General features: G+C 38.0%; 1 protein-coding gene across 1 annotated transcript in view; it reads left to right on the forward strand.

The window, feature by feature from the left end:
- Nucleotides 1-14043, forward strand: part of LOC149319004 (retinol-binding protein 3-like) — a 42329-nt gene that overhangs the window by 21175 nt on the left and 7111 nt on the right. The window lies entirely within an intron of this gene.

The raw sequence follows: 14043 nt of genomic DNA on the forward strand, positions 1-14043 counted from the left end.
CAAAATGGATTTTATGTAATTAGAGGTTATTTTAAAGGCTACATTTAGATATGGCATTACCTATGTATGTAAGTATGTAACACTGAGCCTAAGGCTGGATGTACTCCTTTTAAATTAGAAATGATAGAAAAAGTAATAATATTGCATTTTAAGGGTGGCTTCTAAAACCACAGTATTTCCTGCTCTGGAATAGATATTTTATGACTATTTTTTTTAATTAAAAAAAAAACAGCTTTGAAACAAGAGAACTTTTAAAGTTCTTCTTCTCTGGTACTTATATTCCTTTGATTTCGAACTTGAATAATACATAATGTTTTCATTTCAGCTAATGTTGGTGCAAAGAATGAAGTAGACACCAGTCTTTGTAGTGTAACTTGGCCAAAACTTTAGTTTTTAAATAATATTTATTTATTTATTTATTTATTTATTTATTTATTTATTTATTTATTTATGGTATTTATACCCTGCCTTCCTGCCCTAATGGCTATCAGAGTGGCTTACAATTATTATTTTTAATTAGATTGTTCCCTGCCCTCAGGCTTACAATCTAAAAGACACAACACAAAAGGAGAAGGGAATGGTGGTGGGAAAGGGGATGAGGTCCAGTGGTTATTCTCTCCCTCTGATGCCTGGACCAAGGCAGATGGACTGGAGGGAGGGCTCTTCTTCTTCAGGCTAGCTCTGATGGAGCTGGGCCTGCCTGTTCACTCCCTTGCAGGTCGGAAGATGACAGTTATGGAGGGAGGAGCCTCTTTCTTCAGGCTGGTCCTGATGGAGCTGGGCCTTCCTGGTCAACTCCCTCTCAGGCCAGAGGATGGCAGTTATGGAGGGAGGAGTCTCTTAATAAATTTTATTTTTAAAATACAAAAACAAGACAAAATATTACAAATCACCTCAGACAAACAACAGCAAACATCATTGACAATAACCCAAACATATAAATCACATATCTATACTCCCGTACTTCTCACACATCCAATGACTATCTCTAATATATCATCTTCCATTATCTTTCTCTTCCATCTTCGACCATTCTTCCTTTCTCTGACTCTACCATACATACTGACTTCTTACCTACCAACTTTATACACAAAGAGTTGTCAATACTTGGCTATCTTATTTACTATCTTACTCAGCTAACCTGTTAAATTTGTTCTACTTATCCTTTAAATTTCCTTTGTCCTGAGACCCTGTATAAGAAAGACTTAGGATTTACATCATTCTAAGATTAATTACAGAAGCTTTTCCCCATTCCGATTCAAAGAAGTTTATTACTTTTCACAACTTGTCCATGACTTTGGTATCAAAATCGTTTCTTAGAGCGTGCGTTAAAATGTCCATACCCATACTCTCATACAGTTTCAATAGCCAGCCTTCCTTTGATGGAATTTGTTTATTCTTCCAATTCTGGTCAAAGCAGATCCGTGCTAGCGATATCATATAGAAAACAATTTTTCTTCATCTCTATTTACCTCATTTCCCATTAAACCTAATAAATAAAGCTCCAGCTTTGAGTTAATTTTGAACCCAATATTCTGTTAATTATATCATTTAACATATTCCATTTTTTTGCTCTATTACACACCCACCAGCAGTGAAAAAGGTACCCTTTTCATTTTTACACTTCCCACAGGTCTTTTTTCTAGTTTTATAAATTTTTGCCATTTTGTATGGGGAAAGATACCAAAAATAAAACATCTTATAAAAAATTTCTCTTGTGTTTTGGGAGTCGACCATCTTCTAACATCTTTCCATACTTTTACCCAATGTACTAATTGTATGGGGTGACCAAAACATCTAGCCCATTTAATCATCTGCTCCTTAATTTACAATCTCAAGAGTACTGCATAGAATTTACCAATTAATTTTTCTTTTCTTTTTTAGTCATAATTTTACCTAGGTCAGAGTTGTTTCTCCCCCAAATCAAATCCATATATTTTTACATCCATTTTATATCTTTCAAAAATCTGTCTGTATGTGAACCAGTTTATATTCCACCCCTCACCATTTAATTTCTCTCTTGTTTTTATTACAACCTTGCCATCTATTAATTCCCAAAGATCTTCATATCTAAGCCGATTGATTTCCCCACTTATTTCTTTCCTATGAAAGGCTTCATGGGGGGAAACCCATCCACTTATTTTTGGAAGGACATGTCTTTTGTATTTATTCCATACCCTGAATAGGGGTTTCCTAATTCCTTGGTTCATAAAGGTATTATTTTGGTTAGTTTTCTCATAAACCAAATACGAACACACCTCAAAATATAGTTTTAAGTCTAGCAAATCAAGTCCTCCTCTCTCTCTTGAATCTTGTAAACTTTTTATTTTGATCCTTGGTTTTCTCCCCCTCCATATGAAATTCGAAATGTCTTTATTCCAGTCTTTAAATATCTTATCTGTAGATATAATGGGGATTGTTTGGAAAAAGAATAAGAGTCTTGGTAGGACATTCATTTTAATTGTTGATATTCTGCCTAAAAGTGATAAATTTAATTTATTCCAATAAATTAAGTCTTTTTTTAACTTCCTTCCAAACTTTCTTATAATTGTCCTCAAATAATTCTATTGACTTTTTTGTAATTTGGATTCCTAAGTACTTGACTTTGTTTGTAATATTTATACCTCCTTTCCCTCCCAACGTTATCTCTTCCTCCTTTTTTAAATTTTTCGTCAAAATATTTGATTTCTTCTTATTAATTTTGCAGCCCATTACCTCACCAAATATATAATAATGGGTCCTCTGCTATTATGACAACATCATCAGTGAATGCTCTAATCTTGATGTTAGTTCTTCTTATTTTTATCCCTTTAATTTCAGTATCTAATCATATCCCTTCAATTAATAGCTTGATGAATAATAAAAACAAAAGGGGGGTAATGGACACCCCAGTGTGTTCCTCTCTGAATTTGTATAAAATTTGATTTGCTTCCATTGATTTGGATCTGTGCTTTTTGATTACTATAAATTTTAGACATCCAATTTAGAAAAAATTTACCTATGTCAATTTTTCCCAAAAACTCCAATAAGGTAGTCCAATTAACCGCATCAAATGCCTTTTCAAAATCTAAGAAAATTAAACCAAGTTTTTCTCATTATGCTTCTCGTAAAATTCTAGTGCCCAATATCATCCTTATGTTGTCTCTTATATGCCTATTTGGCAGAAATCCCCTTTGTTTTTTTGTTTTTTGTTTTGTTTTGGTTTTGTGTCCGTGTGTGTGTGTGGTTACTAGATCGAAAAAAAATCTGGTTTACTTTAATTTTCTTATCTGGCTTCCTATCCAATTTGGGTTCTATTACCCCGTTAAAATCCCCTATCATAATAATATTTTCATAATCGAATATCTTCCTCTGAAGCTTTGTATAAAAGGATCCTTTGTTTTCTTGTGGGCTATATATCCCAAACAGCAGAATTTTTTCCCCATTCCAAAAAGTTTCTACCCCTACATAATGTCCATTAGCATCACTAAATATTTGTTTTGATTCAATGTGGTTCTTAACATATAGGATAACTCCTCTTTTGCTTTTGACTGTAGAAGAGGTGTATTCTTTCCCTGCTTTTTAGTTCTTGATCAATCTGACATCTTTTAGTTTTATGTGGGATTCCTGTAAACATACCATATCTGCAGTGTTTCTATCCAGGTAGAGAAAGATTTTTTTCCTTTTTTTGTGGGGAGTTCATTCCCTTTACATTCCATGATAAGGTTTTCATGTTAATAGCCTAACCGGATATCTTTAAGTGTGTATGGAAGAAAACAAATGCTTTCTATTACTTGAAAGTAATTTTATTATAGTTCCAGGAGGAGGAAAAAGAAAGAAATAAGAGGGAAGAGGGGATTTAGAGTGATAAAACTGAACAGTCCAACAGTAGTTTAATAGAAATTATAAATGGTCAAATTTCTAGTCAATTACAGCTTTTCCGCCCCCCCTCCCTCCCCTTCCCCTCCCCCTCTCGTTTTGTTTCTCCAAATCTTTCTTAAAACCACATAAGAAAAGTCTTGCTTTCTCGGTGGAATTCAATCGTACTTTCTTCTGGTTCCAAGTTACTGTTACTCCCTCAATTGCCTCCGATTTGAAGGGGATTTTGTGGATCTTTAAGACATCCGTGAGGAAGTTGCACTCTTTGCGTTTTTTCAATATTTTCCCTGGAATATCCTTCAGGATAGTGATCTCTTTGTTTTCAATAATTAATTTAGATGTGTCACTTTGGTTGAGAATTAAATCTCTTGTTTGTTTTCGCACAAAGTAGATCGCCACGTCTCTCGGTAGATTCTTCATCTCTGCTATTCTGGAACTGATTCTATAAGCACGGTCGATTTCCCATGGAATTGTTCTTCTGATTCATTAATAAAATTTGCCAGGATTGGACACAAGAAGGTATACAAATTTTCATTCACATTCTCCGGGACACCTCTTAATTTTAAATAGTTCTCTCTCTGTTTTATCGGGATTCTCAAGATTGCCTCTTGATCCTCAGTCTCTATTTAAATGTTCCAGCTTGTCTTCCATCTTCCTTATGTCTTGTTCTAAATTTTTTACTTTTCCATTGATTGTACACAATTCACTCTCAATCTTATTTAGTCTTGCAGTTATTTCACCTACTTCCAATTTTAATTCGTGTTTGACTTCCTCTCACAATTAGTTTCTTGTTGTAGTCTTCTCATTTCTTCAAGTAGTGTTTCATTTTGATCTGGCAGTTTAGATATTGATTTCATTGAAGGTCTTCTTGTGGTTCCTGGTTCCAGCTGGTTAGCATTTCTCCTTGTTGTCATCATCTTTAAGAAATTGGAAAGGGGTACAGGGAGACAACACAAATAGGAAGGGAAAGGAGTAATTTGATCTAATAACCCCTTAATGTTGGCTTATTTGTTTTTGTTATTGTTATTATTTCTTTGTTAACTTAAATTTGAATCTATTACTTAATTATTTCTGTTAGATAATCACCTTTGCTTTTACTATTCTATTTATACAAATACAAATTCTATGTGATACTCTTTTCAAGAAACCAATCTTACCTATAATATTTAGCCCAACTTGTGTCTTTCATTAAAAAAAAGAAAAAGAAAAATAGGACCACTATAGAATGGAATTTTTTTCCAATAAACCAACACTCCCCCCCCCTTTTTTTCTTTTTCTTTTCAATTGGGTCTCCTAAAAAAGGAGTTCAAAGAAAATGTAACTAAATAGCCCTAAACAAATCATAGATGTAACAATGTTATTTAATTATATAACACTAGTTAATTCACACATTTGTACCAGGCAATTTTGAAACAATACTTTCTTTTTCTGTCTCCCTTAAACCCCCTCCTTCCCCACTACAAATGTTACCAATGTAATTAAATTGTAGCACCCTGAAAAAACAAGCTATTTCTAACTTCCCCACCACCACTTACACACCCCTTTTCTTGGATTCTTGCATTTTTCTCTTTTTGAAAATTAGAGCTGCAACAAAACAAATTTTGTCCTCCAAATATTCGTCTGTATAAATTTCTTAGAATGTAAAGGTGTTCAATTAAACCAAGGAAGTCCCCACAGTTATTTATGTAGTTGATCCAGAATTCAAACAGCACACAAGATTTTTTTCCTCTATCCTCCTCCTTCTTATAGCCAACCAAGCTTATCTCCACCCAGGTTTAAAGTCTCTAAGTTAATTGCAAGCACCTGCTCTTATGTGAGTGGGGCAGAGAGTTCGAAGACTTGAAAAAAAGAAAAGAAAAACAAAAAATTTTACCCCTCCAAATCAATTAGTCTATTAGATATGCTCAGGTTATCCAAAAGTTTTCTTCAACTTTGCCTCTTTCCTGAAAAAAGAAAAGAGGAACAAACACTCCAACAGATCCGCTCCTTCTTTCCTTCTTTTCTCCATCTTGGTCTCTGTCTCTTTCACCAAGTCGCCATATTTTCCCCTTCTTTTCCCTTCATGCACACTCTTCTCCGTCTCTGTCTTCCACAAACTCCCCTCTCTTCTCGCTCACTGACAGCGGGTCTTTCATGCAGAAGCTTCTTTTAGTTGGCAGGTCTCTGCATTAGCCTTGAATGTTCTTTTCAATACTAATAAAAGTTGTGGTGGAGCAATTGATGCCGAGCCATGGCTTGCGTCTGCTCTTCGTGGCCGTGGTTGCTCTTGGCCCTATTTGCTCCTTCGTTTTCCTCTGTTTTCCTCCAGCCCACAATAGTGTAGAAACCTGGAGCGCTGGACCTTTAGGTTTTTTTACAGGTATTGGCAAGCTGAATAAGTTAGTGTTAGAAATAAGAGTTTCCCAGGGTTTGGGGAAAAATATGAAAGCTAAAACTACAAAAGCTCATGCTACCTGATACTTCAGTTAGTTTCAAAGATTCTACAAGATCCCTTTGCATACTGATTTTCCAGACTAACATGTCTAAATCTTTGAAAATTATTAGCAATTAGCACTTGGGGGGGGGGGGCAGAGAAGCATGTCCCAATCTGACATTGCTTCTCTGAGAACTGAAACTTGACTAAAAGATAAATATGGCAGGCAGTTTCAGGTTACAAATTTATAAAAAGTTTACTAATATCTTTTGCATTAGTGCAAAAGTACACATGCACATGTGCATGTGGAGAGCTAATATCCTAACTAAGGCCTGTTGCAGACTGCCAAAATAAAGCTGCTTCGGGTCTCTTTGGAGGTATGCTATTTAAATGATGCATGGGTCCTAAGAGTCTGGAGGTCGCGCCAAAGCCACACTCCATTCCTAAGCGCTGGAGTGCAACTTTGGTGCCGCTTCCGGATTCTTAGGATGCATTCATCATTTCAACAGCATACCTCCAAAGAGACCCAAAGCAGCTTAATTTTAGCAGTCTGTAACAGGCCTTACTAATGGAAAGATTAGTAAAAGTTAGAGCTTCAATCTTTAACTCACCATCTTTTGATGGAAAGGTGAAGCATGGCAGAAGGTGAGAAGAGATTTGAAGGAGTAGAAGTAAGAAGAAAGAGTCTGTATAATGTGAGGAACTTTCAAGGGTCACATGGTCTAATTACATGGACACTCAAAAGGATATGAAGAATAAATGAGGAGAAAAAACCCAGAACGATTTTACATGCAGGAATTTCTGTACTATCTAAACTCCAGCTCGGGTGAAGAATTTTCCAACTATTCTCTTCTCATTCTCTTGGACCCACATCAAGGATTCTCATTGGTCTTTTGGTAGATGCTTTGTAAGAATATCAGAAATAATCACTTCAGTATTGTAATATTCTAGCTGAACAAGTTCATTTTGACATATCTCTTGCACCTTGTGGAAGGCAATATCAATATTCTTCCTGAGTGGCTTCTGGCTTTCAGAAATCTTAATGCAGCTTTGGTTATCTTGCATCAAAATGGTTGGTATCGGCTTTGTTATCCCAGTGTCCAAAAGTAAATCTGGAAGCTGTTTTATTTAATCACAAACTGCCTTTACCAAAACACATTCAGCACCAGTGGAAGAATCTGCAATTGTGGATTGCTTCTTACTTTCCCAATTTATAGCTTCTCCACCATAAAAGATCAGATTTCTACTGACTGATGTTCTGTCTGCTAGATCTGCAGCTCAATCTGCATCTGCATGTGAAGGTTGGTCACAGGCTGGCAGAATCAGTATGTAATCTGCAGTTCCTTTCAAATATCTGGCAACTCTCTTCACTGCACTGAGATCTCTTTCAGTAGGAAACCATTCTGCATAAGATCCAACAGCATTTGGAATATTAGGTCTGATTAAATTAGCTATGAATAGGTGCTTTCCAATTGCAATCCTGTATTTGTCTCAATTTCTCAATGCTTAAGATTTCTCAGTTTACTTTAAGAAACCCACTTCCATTGAGATTGGCATAACTCTAACATTCTTTAGGCCAAGGCAGTCCAGAAGATCCATTATGTTCTGTTTTTGATTAAGAGAAAAAGAAAATAGGGGGAGTATTTTTTGAAAACTAACACAGTCTGTACCACAGAATGATCAGGTCTCTGAATATAGGCTTAGTGCTTCAAGGACTTTTATAATTACACCTACTGATTATCATTTCTTAAAGATCACAGGACATCAGTCTTTATTTTATGTATTTAATGTTTCTTTTATGGATTTTTATTTTTATGCTACTTGATTTTGCTTTGTGATATTTAAATAGCAGATAAATACTTTGGATATCATCCATACAGATTGTGTTAGTTTTCAAAAATACCTGACTCCCCCCTTTTTCTTTTTCTCCTTGTTACATTAGGTACAAGCCCCTTTGTTGCTGTTTTTGATTACATGCGGGGGGGGGGGGGGTCAGGAACAGATCCCCTGCATAAAACAAGGGAACACTGTATTCCCTTAATCCCAATTTTTCCATTAACCTTATCATAAACTGCCAATTCAGATTATCAAAAGTCTTCTTGGCATCTAAAAATAGCATTGCCACAGGGGTCCATCCTGGGCCCAGTGCTATTCAACATCTTTATCAACGACTTGGATGACAGAATTGGGAGCATACCGAAAACCAATCTTTTTGCCAAGGTATCTGCTCTTTTTTCAGCTGGCTTCAAGGCAGATGGGGGCTGCAGTGTGTGTTCACCATGGCCCCAATTCATCTTCAGTAGTAGTGGCTTCAAGCCACCCCCTCTTGCCAGTCTGTTTTGACCCCTAGAAAGGGCTGGATAACAAGCACATATACATCAAATAAGTGCAGTAGCAAGTTCCAGGTCCACCTCCCGAAAATCAAAAAGCCTGCATGCAAACTCTTCTCTCTCTCTCTCTCTCATCCAAACTAACTATGTGACTTAGGTCATTTTGCCTTTGGGACTAACTGACATTCTCTCAAGATTTTCAACTGAGCTATTTTGTTTCCCTGTTCCTGCTCTCTCAGTTTTCTTTGGAAAGATGGTGAGATAAAGATTTCTTTTACCTGAACTATTAACTAGATAGATTAGGATATAGCTTCTATGTACCGTATATTCCGGCGTATAAGACGACCAGGCGTATAAGACCACCCCCAACTTTACAACTTAAAATAGAGTGTTTGGGATATACTCACCGTATAAGACTACCCCTCTCTTCCATGATAAGTCAGAAAGGAGCTGAAGGCACACAACAACAGTAACAGCAGCGGCAGAGGAGAAAGAGGGGGGAGGAGAAAAAAGGAGAAGGAGAAAGAAGAAAAGGAGGAGAAATAAGAAGAAGAATAGGAAAAAGAGGATAAAAAGAAGAGAAGGAGGAGGAAGAGGGAAAGAAGAAGCGGAGGAGGAAGAGGGGAAGAAGAGGAGGAGGTGGAGAAAGAATAAAAGTAAGAGGGGAAGAAAAAGTAGAGGAGGAGGAGGAGAAAAAGAAGATGGGAAGAAGAGGAGGAGGAGGAGAAAGAAGAAGAGGAAGAGGGGAAGAAAAAGAAGGGGAGGAGGAGAAGAAGAAAAAGAAGAGGGGAAGAGGAGGAGAAAGAGGAAGGGCCCAGCTAGCTGGCTGCCTTCTCCCGAGGCAGGGGAGCCGTGAGGCATGTCTTCCGCCTTGGAGAAGGCCTTGCCACCGCAAGCTCTCTTTAGGACCCAACCGGCTGGTTTGGCCTTCTGATAATGTCCGTAGAGTTGGAAGAGACCCCAAGGGCCATCCAGTCCAACCCCATTCTGCCATGCAGGAAATCACAATCAAAGCATCCCCGACAGATGGCCATCCAGCCTCTGTTTAAAGACCTTCAAAGAAGGAGACTCCACTTCACTCTGAGGAAGGAGTGTGTTCCACTTTTGAAATAACAGCATACACAACATTATTTCACTCGCCTTGACAATTCCTCCTACCCTTCCTCTTGGTGTATCTACAATGTAGAATTAATGCAGTTTGACGCCACTTTAAGAGCCACTGCTCCATCCTATTGGAATCCTAGGATTTGTAGTTTTATAAGGTCTTTTGCCTTCTCTGCCCAAAGAATGCGGGGGGGGGGGGCTGCTCCAAACTACAAATCCCAGGGATTCTGTATGGATGGAGCTGCGGCAGTTCAAGTGGCTTTCTCTTTCCCCCAACAAGGCTTCATCCTACGCAAAGGAAGGGAAGAGAAGAAGGAGAGGCAGAGGCAGAGCGCGGGAAACCCTCTGCTCCTTCTCTTGGGAAGGACTGAGCCTCAGGAGGGAAGGTAGAAAGACTTCCTGCTACCCCTCCCCAGAGAGGAATCCTACCGCCCAGGAAAAGGAAGGACAGGAGGGGGAGGGAGGGGAGGGAGCAAGGAAGGAAGGAAGGAAGGAAGGAAGGAAGGAAGAGAAGAAAAGGAGGAAAAAGGGAAGGAAGGAAGGAGGGAGGGAGACAAGGAAGGAGGGGAAAAAGAAAGGGAGGGAAGTAAGGAAGTGGTGGAGAAAGAGAGAGAAACCTAGGAAGGGAAGGGAAGGAAGAAGGGAGGAAAGGAAAGGTAGGAAGGAAAGGAAAGGATGAAGGAAGGAAAGAAGGAGATGAAAGAAGAAAGGGGAGGAAGGGAAGGAACGGAGGAGGACACACCATGCGGCTCCTTTGCCTTCAGGAGAAGGTTTGCCGCTAAGGGCTCTCTTTAGGACCCACCGGCAGGCTTGGCTTTTTTTTTTCCGGCGCACAAAACTATATGTTTGTTATTTGGAGTCAGTCTCAGTTTTTAGGAAAGCATAGGCGCGGAACAGACTGCCAAAAAGGGCGGCCTGCCAACGCCTGATTTCTGCCAGAGGGAACCCTCAGCCTCAGCGGGTTCTTTTGAAGCCATGGTGTAACAAGTGCAGGGTACCACCATTGTTACGCCCTCAGCACGTGCAAAGGTTGTGGGGTGTGGGCGCTCCGCCCTAGCACATGACAAGGGTGTCTAAAAGGCCTGTATGTACAGGTTCATAGTTAAACAAGAGCATATCTCTGCTGTTTTGAAGCTAGACCCCAACAGGTTTGGCTTTGGTATTTTTGATATATAAACATTTTTGTTTCCTTAGGAATGGCTGAAGCCTTAGAAAACTTAGATTACCCCACACAAGGTTCCTGCATAATCAATCTCCTTGTCTGTAAAACACCTGGAAAACATGAGATAAGGTACAGCAATGGGGGAAGATGATTTGTACATATGAGAGAACAGAACCTTGTCATTTGGTCCCAACAGAGTGTTGAAATCGCCTCCCATCAGGAAGTCTGCTTTAGGCTACTGCAATATCAGCTGGTCTATGTATTCCTCTAATCTTACCCAGTCCTGCTATACTTCTGATTTTGTTCATAGAATCATAGAATAATAGAGTTGGAAGAGATCTCAAGGGCCATCCAGTCCAACCCCAGTAGGGAAATCCCCTTAAAGTTTACTAAAACTGCCATTGCCAGTGGTGATAAAGAGGGTAAATTCACAATTTTAGTCTGTAGATTCGTGGTTATTACAATTGCTAGACCACCATGTGCTCTACATTTCTTACTGGGTATAGCATTTACTGAACATGAAATAAAGTCCTTTAACCATAGATTCTCAGTGAGCCAAGTCTCCTGAAAAAGAAGAATGTTCACCTTAATTATAAAGTTTATAAAAGTTTTTTTTCTCCATCCAGCAATATTTCAGCAAAGTATGGCAAGCTGAGAGTCATGCTGGGGTGATTCATGTCATATAGTAAAAGAAGAAGGGGTGTTTGCCACTTTATCTCCTGTTCTTACGTTTTGTGCATTCAATTAATGTTCTATTGGGTCTAAATGGCTAAATTGCTCTCATTGTATTGGCAAATTTCCTAACTGATTATATACGAATAGTGTGTGACCTTCCTTTTCATACTTAGAGAATGTATGAGATGGTGAGGACTCCAGTAGGGGCACAGGGGGTGTCAACTGAACCAAAAGAGATTGATTAAGATCCGCCATCAGTAGTGCCATGTTGGTCAGTTGCTCGTCATTGATGGCATCAGAGCAAGAAAATAATTCCAACTTGCACTTTGACTCCAAGTCTATCAGAAGAGACCTTTTTAAATCTCATTCTCATGTTGATTTTCATGCTTGCCATCCATTCCACTGTTATAAACTGTAGATAGAGATATAGGATCTTTCTGCAGTTAACAGCCCCTGAAGTTTGGCACAAATCACATAGTGATCTGGCAATGATCTCAGCAAACTGACCCAGAATTTTCAAAGTTTTTAGCTTGTTGTTTATGTCTGTTTACACCAGATTTAACTGTTGGGAAACATTTCTCAGGCATCCTTTCATTTCAGCAAGATCCTCTTTTCCCATTGATATGGATCTCACAAGGTTAATATAAATATAAAAATAATATAAATAAATAAATAAATAAATAAATATGGCTACTTTCTTTTCCCTCTACCAAAGATGTTAAGTGATAGATGCTATCAGCTGGGGAAAGTGCAGGACTAAAATTTTGTAAAGGTGTTGAAGCCATGCCCACGTTATTGCATGAAATAAGAGGCCATATCACCAGATCATGAAAGACCCTAACTGTATTATTTGTAGACAGGGAAGAAAGTCTTTCATTTTAAATAACATCAATGGGATAGAGGGAGTTTGAAAGGCTACGAAATACCTTTTATATCCTCTTGCATAAGGGAGCTAGTCTACATTGGTGATATTGATAGCAAATATATCATCTCTCATGGCCTCACTAAGTGAGAGCCTTCAGGGAGCTCCAGAGCCTTTGGCTGATCTTATGAACTGCAATCTGTAGCATGACCTTTTTTGCAATAAGATGCATGTGGAATGTTGAGATGATGTGGAACTCTGATGGCACAGTGGTTAAATGCATGTACACAAACCACAAGCCAGGCATCCTTATAGGTCACTAAAATGAGTACCCAGCCTGTTGGGGGCAATTAGCTTACACTTGGGAACCACTTAGTACATTGATAAGTGGTATAGAAATGTACTTGCTATTGCTATTGCTATGTCATTTGCTGGATATGATGACTGAGCATATTTTTTTCTCCTCTTGCACTTATCAACTAGATCTCATACTGATCTCTCAGGTCTCTCTCAGAAACTATGTCCTATGGGTTAAAGTGAGGTACATCCCTAAGGACCATTTTTTAGGCATTTGTATTGAATTTATTTTAATTATTTTTTTTGTCTAAATCGAAATGTATTCCTTCTGAATTTTCTCATCGATAAATTATTCCATATTGTCTTAGTTATGCTGTCAGGAATTTGTATTCTTTTCTTTTCTTTTTCAATATTCTTCTCAGGATCTTAAGGATCTATATCTATATAATTCTGTATCATTAACAATCAATTTTGTAGCAAATGTTGTTGTATGATTAAAATTTCCCTTTGGGTTCATACAAAATAACCCACAATATCTCTAGGAAGGTTCTTTTGTCTGGCCATCCACAATTTGATTCTGTACATTTCATCAATTTCAAAATTAAAAATTTATCTGAATCTTCCTACAAAACCTTGTATAATTGGTTTTAGGTATTCATATAAATTTTCTCCTTTTTTTCCTTGTAGGCCTCTAGTCTTTAGACTTCTTTCTGTCATCTTTTGCTTCCATGTTGTTCTTTCATCTAGTCCTTCTACTTTCTCCACTGTCATTTTCAGGTTTTCTTCCAGCTTTCCATTCCACCCTCTCCCCCCCGCCCCCCCCCCCCCATTACCAATTTTTGACTTAAGTTGTTCCAGGTGTGTTGTTACAGGTTTCACTGTTTGCTTAACATCTTTCAGTTCTTATTTTAACTCCTATTTTCTCTCCGTTCTAATCACTTTCATTTTATGATTTCATTGAATCATAGAATCACAAAGTTGGAAGAGACCACAAGGGCCAACCACAAAGAGACCACAAACTTGCTCCCTCCTCAATATGACAACCCTTCAAATATTTAAACAGAAATGTAGGGTACTACACTTAGGGTGGAAACATGAAATGCACAGATATAGGATGAAGGACATTTGGCTAAAGTATCAATAGAAGTATACTGTCTAGATTAGGGGTAGGCAACCTTTTTGAGCCAGGAGCCGGGTTGCTGTCCCTCAGACAACTGGGGGACCGAAGCCAAAAAATAAATAATTAAATATTTTTTTTTAAAAAAATTAAATATATAAATAAACCAGGACAAATGTAGGACAAAATTTTCAAATGGAAGACACTTTTTTTAAAAAAATGGAG

This window comes from Sceloporus occidentalis, unplaced genomic scaffold (genome assembly GCF_023333645.1).
Source record: "Sceloporus occidentalis isolate IW3139 unplaced genomic scaffold, rSceOcc1.0.p SCAF_2, whole genome shotgun sequence".
Classification (NCBI taxonomy): Eukaryota; Metazoa; Chordata; class Lepidosauria; order Squamata; family Phrynosomatidae; genus Sceloporus; species Sceloporus occidentalis.